The 17,002-nt window shown below is 39.5% G+C and overlaps 1 pseudogene; it reads right to left on the bottom strand.

Annotated features, from left to right (window-relative positions):
- Positions 1-1,550: 1,550 nt before the first annotated feature.
- Positions 1,551-16,575, bottom strand: LOC148815779 (L-amino-acid oxidase-like; annotated as a pseudogene).
- Positions 16,576-17,002: the final 427 nt, after the last annotated feature.

Here is a 17,002-nt window from a genome sequence, read left to right as displayed (position 1 = left end):
GTAATGTCTGCAGTATTTCACCAGAAGCTACAGTACTTTACTGTCACACACGGGGCAAGGGGATGGTTTCATTAAAGAACTACAGGGCTGGCTAACAGGTGGGGAACCTTTGCAGAAATAACTTGAGAACGCAAAACCTGCTTTAAAGCATTTTCCTCATTAAACTTTCCTCCTTTCTAAGCCAATACAATTTAATACCTCAAGACCAGAACTGACTGGCCTTGTGCAAACCCTGAAAAATGTCTGAGACTCAAACTTCCCACTTATAGCAACAGTTGTGTTTCATGCTTTTAGTGAGAGTTTTTTGTTGATTTTTTCCAAACAGCATTCCAAAATTTACTAGACATGCTCCCGTGAAGCACTTTAAATCTGCCAGCATTACAATATTCCTTGATTGACCTGACATCAAACTAAAGTGATATACTGGATTCTTGCAAGATATAATCTTTTTTTTTTTAAATGCAGCTCATCGCATATCTATATCTGACAGCATTTGTAATTTAAATTGCCTATTAAGAGCATTTCTTTGGCCTGTTTCTTTAAATTTGCTGACTTTCATGAACATATTGAGTACAATAATATAGGACACATGCTATGAAGCAAATTGCACTATACTGTAATTTAGAAGAAAAAAAAAACAAGCACAGACCTCTATAATGTCCGAAAACAGTCACCTAAAGCAAATACAAAACACCAGTTTTATCAATTTCATAGAAAGGGTTTCCATATTTTTGCTGAAAGGAGGTTTTGTTATTGACAACCAGACAGTAACACCTAACAAGTTTTATTCAGAGACTCCAGGAATTTCCTGTGATCACTCCTTCCCAAATACGGTGATATTTGACAGAAGTTCTGGGGGCCTCTTCCTCCCAGTTCTGTAACTCAGTGCACCCAGACCTGGTCCTTGAGGAACCCCATTTGTCTCCTGGTTTCTGCCCCAGCAAAGTTCTTAATCACAAACTGAATGAATTAAGTTTTGTATGTTGGTTAAATTGGCTTTCACCCTAAAAAATGTTATTGGTTGTTACAGGGATTAGTAATAGGTTCCAACCCTGCATCTATGGAGTTTCACCATTGTGAAATGTAAATGCCTAAAATGTAACCAACTGAATCTGTAGAAGTAAAAGCTTCTTTGTTGGTGTCTAATGTCTCAAAGGAGGCATATCCAATATTGTGTCACTCCCACTGTAGGCCTGTCAGCTACCATGTTACCCCCACCTGTCTGTTTATCTTCAGTTGATCAACCAGTGAGAGCTACTTGATCAACTATTGTTGCTCAACTATTCACAGCCAGCTAATTACTCAGCTAAAGTCTGGTAAATGTTTAAACAAATAAGCACATCAGTGAAGTTATGAGTAAGCAGTTGAGGTGTAGAGCTCAGCTGGAATGAAAACAGGCAGACACAGTGTTCCAACAGGACCCAGGAAGTTCTTCTGCAGGAATAACTACAGTTAGACACTGATCTCTGGAGGGTCTTTGCCTGGTCTTACCAGAACTCTGCCCTCTAGAGATCACTGTGCTTTGGAAAGAAGACACCAGAAGCCATTTCTTAAAACTCTGTCTTTATGTGTGTAACAGCTTCAGCAGACTTATTGTTCATTCGCCAGGCTGCCCTCACTGCGGACTTGATGGACGTCTCAATCCACGCGTGAGGGAGAGCAGTGTGCTCTCCTGCAAAGTAGACTCTCTCAAATAGCTTGTCAGGTCCTGGTAATAATCTGTCAGCTGGAAGGGTGTGAAGAGCACATAGGCGCCCAGGCTGTACTCATCCAGGCTCCACTTTTTCACCACCCCTCCTTCATACAGATCGTGGATTCCTTCTCCGTGGATGGCCGCCAGGTCGCTCAGCGCCAGCTCCTGGCAGTCCTCGTCGCTCATCCCCAGGAAGAACAGGGACTCGTTCGAACAGGTGTAAGAGGCCAGCACCACACCGACCCCACTCTCGAACGCTTCGTTCACGTAGTAGATAAGCCGTGATGGGTGATCTGTGATGGACTTGCCCCCGCGGATGCCTTCCTTCTCCCAGAACCGCTCCTTGAAGACCAGGAAGATTTTAGTTGAGCTGTCGTAGTGGATGTTCCGCAGGGCTACTCTTTTGCGCAGGGGGAGAGGGGGGTTAAATCTGACGTTCAGAGTCACCTTGGCCGTGTCGGTGAACAGGAGGTAGTCCCCTGAGGTTGTTTTGACCGAGTTGTCCGTTTTGTCTCTGCATGCAACCTGGACACCCTCGCTGGTCTGATTTATTTCCAAAACTCTTGAATTCAGAAGCACACTGCTGCTCCGAAGGTCTTTTCTCACAGCCTGAGGCAGCCAATCTGTGCCTCCATCTATTTTCTAAAAGCTGGGGTAAAAAGATAAGAGGGACAGATCATTTTTATTATTCAGGTGGGTAGCTGCGTCAGCATGCGTAGGCCGCAAAGGAACAAGTAATAGGTTTATTCCATGCTGAAAAAAAGAAGAAAGAGAACACAAGGTTTCGGCCGTGGAGCCTTCTTCAGGTGTCAGGTGAATAACCTGAAGAAGGCTCCACGGCCGAAACGTTGTATTCTCTTTCTTCTTTTTTTTCAGCATGGAATAAACCTATTACTTGTTCCTTTGCATTTTTATTATTCATTTGACTTACCATTTTCCAGTACTCTCAGAAGTTCAAGTTGATGACTTCATCAGGCTGCAAAGGAACAGGTAAAGGTTTATTCCATGCTGAAAAGAAAAGAAAAGCTACACAACATTTTGGCTGTGCAGCCTTCTTCAAGGATGAGGGAGAGAGGAAAACTGGAAGGTTGATAAAGCATGGGAGAACAAACGCCAGGAGTGGAGAAGAGGTGGGAGCAGAAGAGAAGCAGTATCGACACTCAGGCGGTGTGAAGTAAAAAGAGGTGAAGAGAGGTGTGAAGACAGGATTAGATGGAAAAGAGTCTGTTGTTGGGAGAAGGGGGAAGGTGGGATCCTAGTTTCAGGATAAGTTTGGTTTTGGATGTCTTTCTGGAAGAGGAATTCCAAAACCCCTCTTTGAGACAGAGACGGAGAGATAAGTATGATCATGGCTGTTAGAGGTGAAATGGGAAACTGTGGGAGTGAAAGAGAGATCTTTCATTCTCTGAAATGGTCTCCCAGTCTCCTGCCTGTTTCACCAAGGTAAATAGCTGGGAATTTTCTGCAAGAGATGCAGTAAATAAAGTTGCTGGAAATACAAGATGCCATCGGAAGTGATCTGGAATTGATGAATATGTGAATATGTGAATATGCGTGCTATGGGATATATATTTACAAGTGATTCAGCAAGTTCTGTTGCAAGGGAAAGTACCTGGTGTGGATGGTTGCTGAGGGCGGTCTAGGGAACTGTCAACAAGAAGGTTATGCAGATTAGGTGGTTGTTGTATGATTGGGTGGTTGGAAACAGTGGAGTACAGTGGAGAGATCATCCTTTAAGATGGGGAAGTTGTTAATAGTCCTGGGAATAGAGAGTGTGTTAGGGTGGTAGGGAAGCACAGTGAACCACAATGAAATGCGGTTCTGAGACTGGGAGTTCCTAATTGATCAATAATAATTGATCCGAGGGCTGTTTTTGCCTCAGGCGAGGGCCCCGTCAATAACATAGGTGGGGTATCAACTTGTTAATGAAAACAAGGGAAAAAATATTTAAAATGTTAAAATTGCGACACTTCTAGGTCATGTTTGTCTTTGATTTAGTGATCAGTCATGAGTTCTACTTGAATTTTAGAATTGCAGAAATTGTCCAAGGTTCTTTATCGGGGACCATACTGTATACCTTATGAGCAATAATGGCGTCCAAGACTCTGATGCTTTGCAAACATTTGAGTGTTTAAGTATAATAAGTTTTGGCTTAACTCGTTTGGTCAAGAGGCAACCTCCTGACCATAGGATGAGGAGGCTCAACCCTACAGAAAGAAACAAGTGAACCACAATGCCACCAATAGAAAAACAGAGACAGAAGAAGTGTACAGGCACCGTATGGAATGTAGACATTATGTTGAAAAGAGATAGTAAACGTTTAAAGCTGTAGGACACCAGAGGTAGGATGTCAAATAGACTCAGGGCCAAATTGAGCACCTCCCTAACTTCAGTTAAGAACTTCCGTATGATAGCATGTTTAAGGCAACTTGTTCAAGGGACCATTTTTTGAATAACTGAATAAATTGAGGGTGTGGGAAAATTTGAATAAGTTATCAGATCAGCTCCACAGATCTATGTAGGAGAAACTTTTTCACGCAAAGGAAGAAGGTTGTGGGACTGCGGAACGAGCTGCCCAGCCATGTTGTTGAAGCTGATAATCTTTCAAGAAACACCTGGATAAGATCTTTGGATCAATTAACTACTAAACTACCAAACATGCCGAATAGCCTCCTCTTGTTTCTAACCTTTCAAATGTAGTTTGTAGAGATACTATTGAAAGTGAAACATTAACTCCATCCATTCACTTTCTAACCATTTCTTCCAATTCAGGGTCACTGGGGAGCTGGAGCCTATCCCAGCAAGCAACGGATGGAATGTAGGGTACAGTACATCCTGGATGGGACGCCAGTCCATCACAGAGCAAAAACACAGATACAGACACACATTCATACCAGGGCCAGTTTTCCCAGATGCCAGTGAAACTACCAGTAAACCTTTAGACTGTGGGAGGAAAACCACACAAAAACAGGAAGAAAATACAGATTCCGTGCAGGTAGCATACCAGGTCTGGGATTGAACCCAGGGCCCCAGCGATGCTAAATACTGCACCACTGTACTGCCCAATACACATTCATTCTTAAATGAAATTTCCTCCAACTTTCCTTTTAAACAAGTTGTTTAAACAAGTTTACCCTTACATAAGTAAGATGTAATTGCAATGCATGGCATTTGAAAAATACTGTATTTCTCCCCAACAAGGTATACATCATAAACAAAGTGCACTGACAGTGTGTCACTCAGGTTTGTGTGCTGACTGTTAAATTACTCCCTAGGGGATGAATAAAGTATTTTGAATTAAATTGAATAACTTTGTAGTTAGTCCACTGTCATCATTGTAATTGTCAGTATTGCAAAATGTTCCTCCTTCCAAACCTAGTTTTACTACGTAAGAAAATGCCACAGATTTAAAAATCTCACTTGACGTCATTATTGATGTCATTCTCCCTCCTCAGATTTTGGCTGAAGGCCGTGTAAAACAGGGACTGTTCATTTGGATAGCATGTCGGCTGAGGTTACTTTCTTTCTTTAGATATTGCTGTTGAGACACAGAGCAGACAAATCAAAAATCCATTTTGACTGGTAATATACAGTTTTTAAAGCTTGGAACATGTAAGCTCTTTGTAAAAGAAGACAACATGGTCAAAAATCACAGATTTATTTTAATTTAATCTATTTTAATTACTAGTAGTTGGATGTGTTGTCTTCTGTCAATGCTAACTACTGTGCCACCAGATACCAATCGTTTAAAAAAAAATAAACTAGATCTGTAAACAAACACTGAATTGGTTTAATCTTTAGACTTTTGCCAAATTACAGTGTAAGGTGTATCTACAGTATATTTTACTTTATGAATTTATGTGTAGAAGGCTCAAACATGATTATTATCATAAAATATGGTCATCAACATTTTTTTCTCTATACACTGTGGGGATATTTAATGCTAGAAACCATCATTATCAGAACTCAAAACCAACATCACCTTTACAGAATAGATATCGTATTTCTTGAGGACACGCTGGCACTGTGATGGATCTTTCTGAATTTCGTCAATGACCTAGATGACAAAATATTCTCTTAGATCATCAAGGCCATGAAAATCTCATTTTTCTTGAGCTCAATAACATGTCTAACAGAGTGACATATTATTAATCTTTCACATAAAATCTTAGATGACTCTTCTCATCCACTCATTTTAAAACTCAGCTTATCACATCAATGTGCCACTAGAGACTGCAATTACCAATTAACAGCACTGATCTTGAGCTTAACCTTCTGGACATTGAGATTAATACAAGCTTCTTATTGTTCTCCTGTTGAAAATTCTGTTTGTGACCAGGCTTGAGCTTCAGGTCAGAAGATACTGCTTTTTGACTAAAATCTCCTGGTATACTTTGAAATCCACCAGTTCTTCAGTTCTATCTAGGACAGCTGGTCCAGAGGAAGCATACCACCTCTAAAGTAGAACAGACCCATTTCTGCTCTCCACATAAGGGTTGCTATTCCAGTTTACCATCAGCTTCAGCTTTCGTCCATTTGGTCTCAGCCATTGGGATTCAATTAGTCACTCATGTCTCACTATGGAAATCCTACATTCCAGAATGTATTCATGAGGCCAGTGATGAAAAGAGAGAGAGTGTCTTTATTATCTCCAGGGGACAAGTTGTTTTACAGCAGCAGTGTTGGTGTACATTGGTGTACAGACAAACAGGAAAAAAAAGGCAGAACCAACAATATACAGACATATTTACATTGAAGGTCAAGGGGTAAGTAAGGATATGGCTACAGGTATGAATGAGAACTTAAATCTGTTGGTTTTGGAGTTGGGGAGTCGGTATCGGCGTTCTGATGGGAGTAACTGGAAATTAATAAACAAGGGGTGAGAAGGATAATCGCAGATGGATTGTGCTTTACGCAAAACAAGTGAATGGAGAGGGCTGGAAGATCAGCACCAATGACCTTCTGACATATTTTCACAAGTCTCCCCAGTTTGTTCCTGCTTCTCAGATACAGGTCACCAAACCAGCAGTCCAGGGTAAAAGTTAGAACAGATTCAAGGAAGGGGTCTATTTACCCACCCATCTTTCTGGGTTCACATTGAAAACCTTTAATCTACCCCACTAGACATAATCCTCTAGATTGTGAACACCACAGTCAGAACTCTCATGGATATATTACCTTTTGGATGGCTTCAGAGTACAGCTGTTTAGCAGATTTCCCCCTTTCAGAATCCTCCACAGGGTAGCCCAGAAGATCTGGAATCTTATCAACATCATGCACCCGGTTGAGTTTCCCATTAGTAAATGTGCTTTCATCTGCGTGGATGAACTCAGATAATTTGAGTCCATAGTGTTGTACATAGTGATGGACTAGTCTGATGACAAGAGTAACAGAATACAGAACATTTAAATGCAGAGGTGAGAAATATCAGAATGTAAATTCCTCTGTTAGGTAACTGTTGTCTTAAACAGATATGATCATGTTAATATAAAGATATAATAGCTCTGCCACAAAACTGTTGAGTCTCCTATTAAAATCCAACAGTAGGACAAGACAAATTTTGTCCAAAATATTGTTTAAAGCTCCTGTTCAGGGACCTGGGGTGTGTGTTTAAGTCAAAACTTGTCTTTACAGAGGAAGGCATTCACTCAATGTAAAGGAAATATGGCTTCAGAACATACAGCTAAGTTTCTTGATTAGACTTTTGAAAAGCTTGAAAACCATATCTGTTAGTCAAGAAGACATCTTGAGAAAGCGGATGATTCTTCAGGATGCTTAGAATTCTGCTACCTAGAAATCCAGATACTCACAAGATTGGAAACATATCCTAGGATTGGATGAATTCCTAGGATCACAGGGCTCAGGGGATTAATAGGAGTATATTGGAACAAGTAATAGGTTTATTCCAAGCTGAAAAGAGAAGAAAGGAAACACAATGTTTCTCTTTTCAGCATGGAATAAACGTATTACTTGTTCCTGTACATATTTGCAACACTGCCACCTGTCTGCACTGCTCTGTTATTTCTAACCCTCCTGATCCTAGGCAGGGAGAAGGAAGCAGTGCTGGAACTTGTTTATGGAAGAAGATATAGTGAAAACATTGAGAAACCTGTTATACTCTTGTGGAATGCTGCTGTTTAATCTCTTGATTTTTAATCAGTGATGACCTATCATGACCTAGAGTGATAAAGGAAAAAACATCTTAGATGTGCACTGGAGTCCTGGGTTCAGGTCTAGACCTCTGTGGAGAGCTCTCTGATGGGAGTTTGTGTGCTCTCACCATGTTCTGTGTGTTGTTGCCCATAGTCCAGAAACACACAGTACTGGTAGCTTAGCTGATTGCTAGGAAAATTGGCCCTGGTGTGTGCATTTCTGTGTTTGTGTCTGTCCTGCGATGGACAGCCTGTATCCTGACTCATGATGTCCAGCTCCCTGCAAGGCTGTACTGGATAAGACAGGTTAGAAAATGGATTGTAGTTCCGTTTAAGGTACCAGCCTGTAAGAGCTGGGGGATGCTTTTAATCTGGTTAAGTTTAGTTGCTGATTAGCTTGAGGTCAATAAGACCAGGATCAATTCAGTTAATAGTGACAAAGGAAGCTGCAAGAAGAATCTTTTATCAGGGGCCCAATAGTGATTGTCAATAATCTGACATTCTGGAAGAGAAGAGCAGGTTGCCTTGTCACACAAGGATGAAAGAGCTCAACTCCATTTTGAAATGCATAAACATCTCCAACACTTCTTTGTTCATGTTACATCCCAGTGGAGAATAAAACCTCTTGATTGAGGCATGTTTGAAGAGGAAAATCGAAAATCCCTTATTAGGCAAGTGTAGAGAATGAACCCATCCATTTTCCAGTGCAGGGTCACGGGGAAGCCACAGCCTATACCACACAAACACAGGGAGAACAAACTACTGTACATAGACAGCACCCCAGGTCCATTATTGACCCCAGAGACTCAGAGCTGCAAGGCAGCTAGAGTCAGTGAACTCTAACTATTGCTTGAGCAGAATATAATATTGTAGGTCAATTGCAATGGACTTTGATACAGCACACAGCTGCTTTCTAACTAGAACTACTTTCTAACTTTTCTGACTAGTTAATATGGTACCTTGTGGTGTATATCTCCAGCTCTGAGCTCACTTGCAACACAAAATGTGTGGAACAAAGCTGCAGAGCATCTGAACTTGTGCTTAGTACGGTGCTGAGGGCTCTAATGTTGTTGTTCTAATGTTGTTCTAATGAGCACAAACTGCTGGAGGCGCCCGATTCAGAGCATTTCAATTCATCTGATTAATACGTTATTATATAGGCCATGTTAATATAATTACTGTCTGTCTCATGTTCATATAACTGAGTAATTCCCAGACAAATAAGGTTTTAATTTAAGAATTTAAGAAGTGCATTTGTGCTAAACTACACCAAATGAGGGTCTGTAACTACAGGTACTAGTGCAAAACTGAATTGCAATTAGTCAGGAAAGAAATTAGTACAGCAGCTATAGATTTGAATTGAACCATTTTGTAATAGCTTTTATTTCTATTGTGTATAAGCAGCACTATTTCAGCTCCTCTTGTGCCAAATCAAACTCTGAAGCTAACACTCCAGGGAAACACTCAGTCAGGAGTTGAAGGAATTCTCATGGCACCCAGATCTGCCCAGCCCTGCCAGCCCATGCTCTCATATACTGTAGCTGTACTATAAAGTTGAGTCTTATGCACTTTCAGGGGGTATTTTTTGCTCTTCGTCTAAGTTTCTTTTCTCTTTAGCAAACGCTTAAATTTCCCTACACAACTATTTCTTTGTACCCCTAATCCCTCAAGATCCCTGATTTCCCCTGAGAACCACAAGTGTATGGTTCCATCCCAATAAAAATATTCATTACTCAGATGTGAGCACATTTAACACTTACAGTAGATACATTTCAATGGAGTGTATTTCCTTCAATTGCCAGAATATTCACCATCACATTCTAAAGGCTCTACATGAATTAGATGTAAATGTAACAGACAGTCATTTATTAATGACTCTGGGGTTAGAGCAGGGGATGCCAACAGGCTGAACAAGCTCATCAAAAGAGCAAGCTCTGTCATTGGGTCTGATCTGGACCCCATGGAGGTAGTGGCTGAGAAGAGAATGGTGTCCAAATTAATGACCATCATGGACAACGTCTCCCACCCCCTCTATGACATGCTTGTCAGAATGAAGAGCACGTTCAGCAATAGGTTGATTCAACCATGGTGTGACAGGGAGCGCTACAGGAGGTCATTCTTGCCTTCTGTCATAAGACTTTTCAACTCATCCACTATGTGTCTGGGCAGGGGCAACATTGACATTGACCTGTTTTTAGACTAAAAATAAATTCTCTGTTTACAACTGATTTTTGTGCAATATATGCTGGGGATTTGTGCAATATATTTATAATGTGCAATACATCTTTTTGTGTACTGTACATTCTGGTTTGTTTTGTATCTTCTGTACTGTGAGCAATTCTGTATACTCATTTTTTTACTTTTAACTGCACTTCTCACTGTCTGTACTTACTGTACTGTATTATTGTATCATTTTGTTACACTGTGCTGTGTTGACTATGCCAGGCTGCTGTTGCACTGCAATTAATTTCACAGAATTAATAAAGTATCTAATAATGTTTAATAAACTTAATTAAGAATAATTGTGATGTAACAGAAAGCAATTTTAATGAATTACAATATGATCCATCACTTGGAGAATTTCTTAGTGACAGTTCCATTATATTCCATTTCCACTATATACGGGAACATTCTAACGTGATCCAGTGTTCTGCTTAGTACGCTACCAAGATGCTTAAACTACTGTATATGAGGAGGTTAAAGTTAGTTCCCTACTTTTAGAACGACTAGAGGGCAGCAGCTGTTACTTTGGTTTCACTGCAATTGAGAACAAGTTAGTACAGAGCTGTTTACTAATATCAGTGACCAAGTTCATTGCAATTGTTCTTAAAGTAGCACTCTAGTCTAATATGGAGCTGCATGCTAACCATGTGTTCACAATTTCAGGCTAATATTGTTAAATAGCCTGGTATAACCATTTAATATCTGAGCTGTAGCAATAATCACAATTTTGTTCTACCAATTTACTCAATAGTAAAAAGTTAAACATCAGCACTATTTCAGCTCATCTTGTGCCTTATCAAATCCTGAAGCTAGCACTCCAGGGAAACACTCACTCATGAGTTGCAGGAATTCTCATGGTGCCCAGCTCTGCATGCCAGCCCCTGCTCTCATTCCTATAGGTGAGAATGCGTCCCCCCACTCGGTCACTGGCTTCCAAGATCTGGACCTGTAGAGAACAAGTCACTATGGGTACAGAGGACAAGGGTAACAGGACTGTGACAGGCCTACCTCTCAGCTGCTGACTGATGGGAACCAAGCACATAAAGAAACACACTTAAATCAAATTACCATAAAGAAACTTTATTCAATCAAAGGACTATACTCAACACAAAACCCAACACCTACTACCACTCTGAGTGTCTCTTTATATACCAAACTAAGTTTAAATTAATCCTTTGTAAGAATATGGCCTGCAGCCCTTCACCTGTTATTTAATTAGTCTTATGATGAATCATGTAATGCAGTTTTCGATGAACGGAAGACCTAATGACCTCTATTGGCAGGTCAGCTGAAACGATCATCTTAATTAATGCTGACACAATGCAATGACAGGTTCCTGCTGGGGTACTATTTGCAATACTATATTGGCAAGAATATTACTGCAATAAAAATTTGTAAGTGATCTGAATGTGGTGGAGAATGGTAGCCAATAGAAAAGAAAATGTGTCCTGTCTGGGATATTTTAATGGTTCCTTTGCTCAACACCATTCTGTGCCTGATTCTCCATGTGGTATCATCAATCCCGAGTGTGTTCCGTGTCAGTATTTATGTGCTGGAAGTGGCATTTATGTGGCCCTTCAACTCCGAACAGCTGAGAGAGGAGAGAGCTCCACCTTTCATGCATGGATCCTTTCTGCTTGTGTCCTCCTGGTACTCCAGTTCTCAAATGGAATAAAGCAAGCCAACCGCGTGAAGAAATATTTTTTAAAAATGCTGAAAACAAGAATTCCTGAATGTGTTCTTTTCAAAGGTGCTGTTTTCTAACTGTATTACTGACAATACAGCATCCATAAAATGTTCCTGTTTTGCAAATTATGCTGCTATCTGTCCATACATTTCTTATACATCACATCTAATTAAAAAAAACAAACAACTCATGGCCACCTGGCACCATAGCAAAATTGGCCCTTGTGAATGAAATTGATGTTTTTTAAGAAAATAAATAAACATGAGAACAGACCATAAAATCTTTGCTGAATCAATATTGCAACTTAAGGTCTCCAAAATTCTACCCGGAGCAGAAGAGTAATATAGTGTCAGTGGATGAGGTGTGGAAGGATTTACTCAGTCCTGAGCCACCAGTTACCACGAGCACCAAACAGGATTCTAACACCTTCCATCCTCCAGCATCCCATGTCAGCCTGCTCTGCTAAGAGGATTGTCAAGCAGTTGGGCGGAGACGGAATTGCTGAACCAATCTTAACCTGCTCTATACTAGAATAATGTACTGTACATGAGAGACCAACATGTTTTAGAAATACAAGGCTGGAACATTATAATAACTGTCCCCCACAAATCAGAACAGGGGTCAGAGACTCAGTTCATGGAGCGTCTAGTATCTTCTGTTTTTGTTCCTCCTGAGTTTCATAGTTTGTCTACATGATTAATGTCATAAGATAAGATACGATCACTTTATTAGCCATATACAATTTCTTGTATTAGAAATTTGTCGTTTCACATACACCAGCTTACGGGTGGCAGATCTGAAACAATCTCTCAGATGGACCAGTCTGGTTTGTCGGTCCTGCTCTGGTGTAGTCACTTGACGGCGACCGGATCTTGGATATTGGATCTGGTGACATTCTAGGCATTATGTAATGCACAGAAAAGTGACTAAGTGTGGCCTTTTTCTTGCAGTGACCTAAGCTTTGAATTAAGGCCTTTTTAAAGGTGACCTGATCAGGCATTGTTCCACCTGGACCTCGTTGGGTAAAAGTGCACCTAACAAGCTGTTTTGTGATTGGCAAGTTGCAATGCCCACTGCACAAGCTGTATTGCTGGTCAGAGGGCTTAAGACATATTGACTACTTTTCGTGAAAGTACATAAGCTATAACTATAGTATTCTCATTCCAGAAAATGTTGTGTTTTTTTCCATCAGTATACAAATATACTGTATATATGAATACCGATTACACAAATTATAGAATAATGCTAATATTGTCAATCAACTATACTAGTTGATTCACACAAAAAGAAATGTTTGGAAAAAACACAATAACCCACAAGAGGAATACATTCTTTATTGCATTGATGATTCCTCCCTAGCCTTTGTCTGCTCACACTCTTTTTGGTTCCCTTCATTTAGGGAACATTTTCATTCAAAGAGCTGAACTGCACTGTATATTGTACAGTGGTCCTGTAATGGTGGGAGCAGACAGGGGGAGACCACAATTATTCCTCATCGGCTCAAGTAAAACCTGGCAAAAGAAAATAAGTTATATGCGTCTTATTTCAGTGACTATGAATTATGGTTTCTTACCAAAAACTATGAGGAGGACAAATCTGTTCTAAAGCAGAGGAACAATACTGTAGCCTCTGCAAAAGCCAGAGAAGATGCCTGGTAAAGAATCACAGATAAATGTAATGTGAAAGTTATTCATGTAATGCAATGGAGTATCTCAGGATATTACAAAATATTTGAATTTGGTGAGCACTCATGTACATTATTTAAATCACTTTACTTACAACTTTATGGTATTGAAGTGGAGTTTGCATTTAAGCCTTTAAGTGATTGTACTGTATTTTTATACAGCATTAATTAATAAATATATAGCAATACATTATAATAAAAGTAATATATAAATGCAGCTCTACCACAACAGGAGGACCTGGCAGCAGGTCAAGAATATAAGTGTAAGTGGTTCTTCCTTTGAACTTGTCCTGCCCACTCCTAGGCTCATTATAACACACTGGGGTTGCTGTCTGTACACCCATCCCACTATCAATCAGGGACTCAGTCTCCCAATGAATCAGGCCAGTTGTAATCCCTGGAATGCCACTGAAAAGGTGCTCTAACACTGATGTAACTGAAGTAGTGCTACACTCATCAGTACTCTATGAGATGTGTTAGCAGAACCCTACAACCCCCAAAAGCCCTGAAACCTTAAACCTGTTACTTGTTAGAGCGTATATCCTCAGTGGATCACAGGAGTTGAGTTTTTTTCTGAAATGGCCTGTGGGAAGCTACTCTTGAGTCGACTGCTGGTTATTTCAGCACAAACGTTTCAGAAGGGCAATGTTACATGAATAACCAGTAGCACAGTGGTGAGTCATTAATACACTTAGATGTTGCTGTATTTACCCGTTTTTGCATTTTGCTCTGATCCATTGAAATACAATTCTATTTCTTTCAATTATTTAACAATTTCACTGTTAAAAATATTATGACAAAACAACAGCCAGTGTTAAAAAATAAAGACAAAATAAAAAATCTTGGTGTTCAAGAAAAGAATAATGAATAATTTCACAACTTAACATCAGGAAATATATGAGAGTTCTGCATTGTTTTTTAAAATTGCCACAGTTGTGACGATAAAGCAGTTTAAACCCTAACCCTGGTTATTATAACATTTTTGCATCTTTTACTAAAGACTCTGTCCATTTGTACTTTTTGGATATTCTTTGTTTCAAGTCAAAGGGAAGACATTAGTATACATGGCTGAACTGTGAACTTATATTTTCTTTTCCAAAAGTAGACTTTCCCTCGAAAATCTGCACAATTCATGTTTGTACAGCTCATGTACAGTATCCTGAACACATAAAATTATACAGTAAGTGTAAATATGATAAATTAGAAGTAGGCTGAATACTAGTGAATTTATCAAAATTGACACTATATGTGATGTACAAGAAAGCTTATTCTGTTCTTATACTCTTCTATTTGATCATTAATTTCTACACCCACGCTTTATTCCTGCCAAATATCTTTCATCAGAGAACACTGATAACAGCTGTTTCATAACCTGCATTCTTTCACATTTACACACCTTTTCCAAGGACTATGACAGCTAGCCCAGACAACAGGTTAGGTTTCTTTTCTTACAAATATGCAAAATAGCTAAATTAATAGTATAAATGAGTTTTAAAATACATTTTAAAAAAGTATTAAAATATATATAGTCAACAGTGATTGCATCACAGTTTGACATCATTTGAATAAAGAGTTTAACATGACTCAATACTTTAAAACTTCATATGTTTAAAATTCAGGAATATCAATAATGCAAAGGGGCAGGTCTATTGCTTACGATGGGAGTTGTTTGTGTTTCATACACTTTAACAAAATGTGTACAGTATATTTACAACACATGAAAGAAAGAGCTTGCATATTCATGATAAAAAGGCGTATAATTTTTCATTGACTATGTTGATTGCAGTAACAGTATTAAAAGAAAAATATGTCAAAAGATCAAGAAAGCATTACAGAACATAGTACATATACTGTATATATTTTCAGTAAGTAGTGTATTTCTAGGCTGAAAAAACACCAAACAGTATATATTATGCAATAATGAACACTCCTTCGTCTGTACTTGTCTTTTCAACCAAGGGTTTACTGTATTTGGAATAGAAATTTCTCTCAGACCTTCCTCAATGTTGACCTTGTAAGTAAATGCCTTCAAGCACAGTCTTTCACGGCTGTGAGGCTGGTCTAGACAGAATAAAACTGAGAGTGTGGATTCAGCAGAAGCCAGCTGTAATAGAAAAGGGGTCTGGATAAGGCACTGCTTCATCAAGTGCTGAAGCTTGTGTTCAAATGTGAAAAAGTGTCAGGTTCCACAGCACAGCTGACATGTTGATTCATGATTAAACAGATAATTTACAGTAAATGTCAGCAACATCTAAAGACAAAAAAAAGTCACCTCTCACTCAGCTGTTGCTTGATTAAATGCATTCTGGAAACAATTTTAATGTAGCAAAACGAAAAGGCTACATTTAAAAAAAACAATCATATGATTTTTATATAGTTATGGCTCCTTCTAGTAGTAGTTTTTGTTATTTGTTGTATGTAATTCTGTAGACAACTTTCTGAGTTTAGGTCTTATCACAGTAAGTGATATAGAATTGTAGGAGGAAGCTGTGTTGTAACATAAGGTTAGTGCACAAGTGTGGCAATCCTTATACATCTGCATTCTGGCAATATCTTTTCACACTTTTTATGCAAATAAACTCTTTGAATAAAATAGCAGTGTGCTTTCTATGAGAGTTACTTGGATGAGTGTTCAGTTGGGTGGACAGCTGGAGAGCAGCTACATTCAGCGAGGCCAGTACATTCTCTAACACAGCACTGGATTCAGAGTAATGACTTGGAGGCAAACTAAGATAAACAAGTATTTATTCAAAATAACACTCAACTAAACCACACAAAGTGTTATACACATACAGCAAGTTCATACAACATACTGTACAACTAACAAATAGCTGAGTTTCTCCCATTGTTCCAGATTCTGAACTGTAAATGTTTTTCTTCTGAGATGTTGTCACGGAGCACTAGGCAACAGAAGGTAGGACCCTGTGTGTGGCTATTCTGGTAAGTGTGGTTCAGTGTCAAATCGAGGGACGAAAATGTTGTCTTGGACAAAAGCTAGGAGGTCAAAAGTCGGGAAGGTTCCGAGAGCACAAGGTACAGAAACAGGAGGCGAAGTCGCAGTTGAGGACGAGTGCTTGGGGTCAAAAGTCAGGAAGGTTTCGAGGAGGCGATGTACCAAAACGGGAGGCGAAGTCATAGTCGTGGACGAGAGCGAAGAGTCGAAATGCCGGGAGAGGAGATATCTTAAGGAAAGGGCTGGAAACGTACAAGTACGGAACTCAGGGAGGAAACCTCAATAGTGAGCGAGGAAAGGAAGACAAGGGAGGGTTTAAGTAGTGATGAGTTAATTGGCACATAGGCGTTTGGGGAGAGTAGAGCTCGTGGAAATGTGGGAGAACTTTCAAAAAGTGAATGGAAATACCCCCCCTGCCCATTGCACTGTACAAATCAACAACATTAACACGGAAAGACGGAAAGAACTAAACCAGGAAACTACAGCCTAATCTGTCTCAGTTATGTTACAGAGCTGTACTAGAAGAATAATTACAAAATAAAGACATTTTAGAAGACAACCACTGTGTATTTAGAAAATAAGTTGAAGGTCTTGGAGCAAGTATCAGGGA

Source organism: Atractosteus spatula, chromosome 24 (genome assembly GCF_055471065.1).
Source record: "Atractosteus spatula isolate fAtrSpa1 chromosome 24, fAtrSpa1.hap1, whole genome shotgun sequence".
NCBI lineage: Eukaryota > Metazoa > Chordata > Actinopteri > Semionotiformes > Lepisosteidae > Atractosteus > Atractosteus spatula.
The sequence above is the reverse complement of the archived record's forward strand: the minus strand, read 5'-3'. Positions and strand labels throughout refer to the sequence as shown.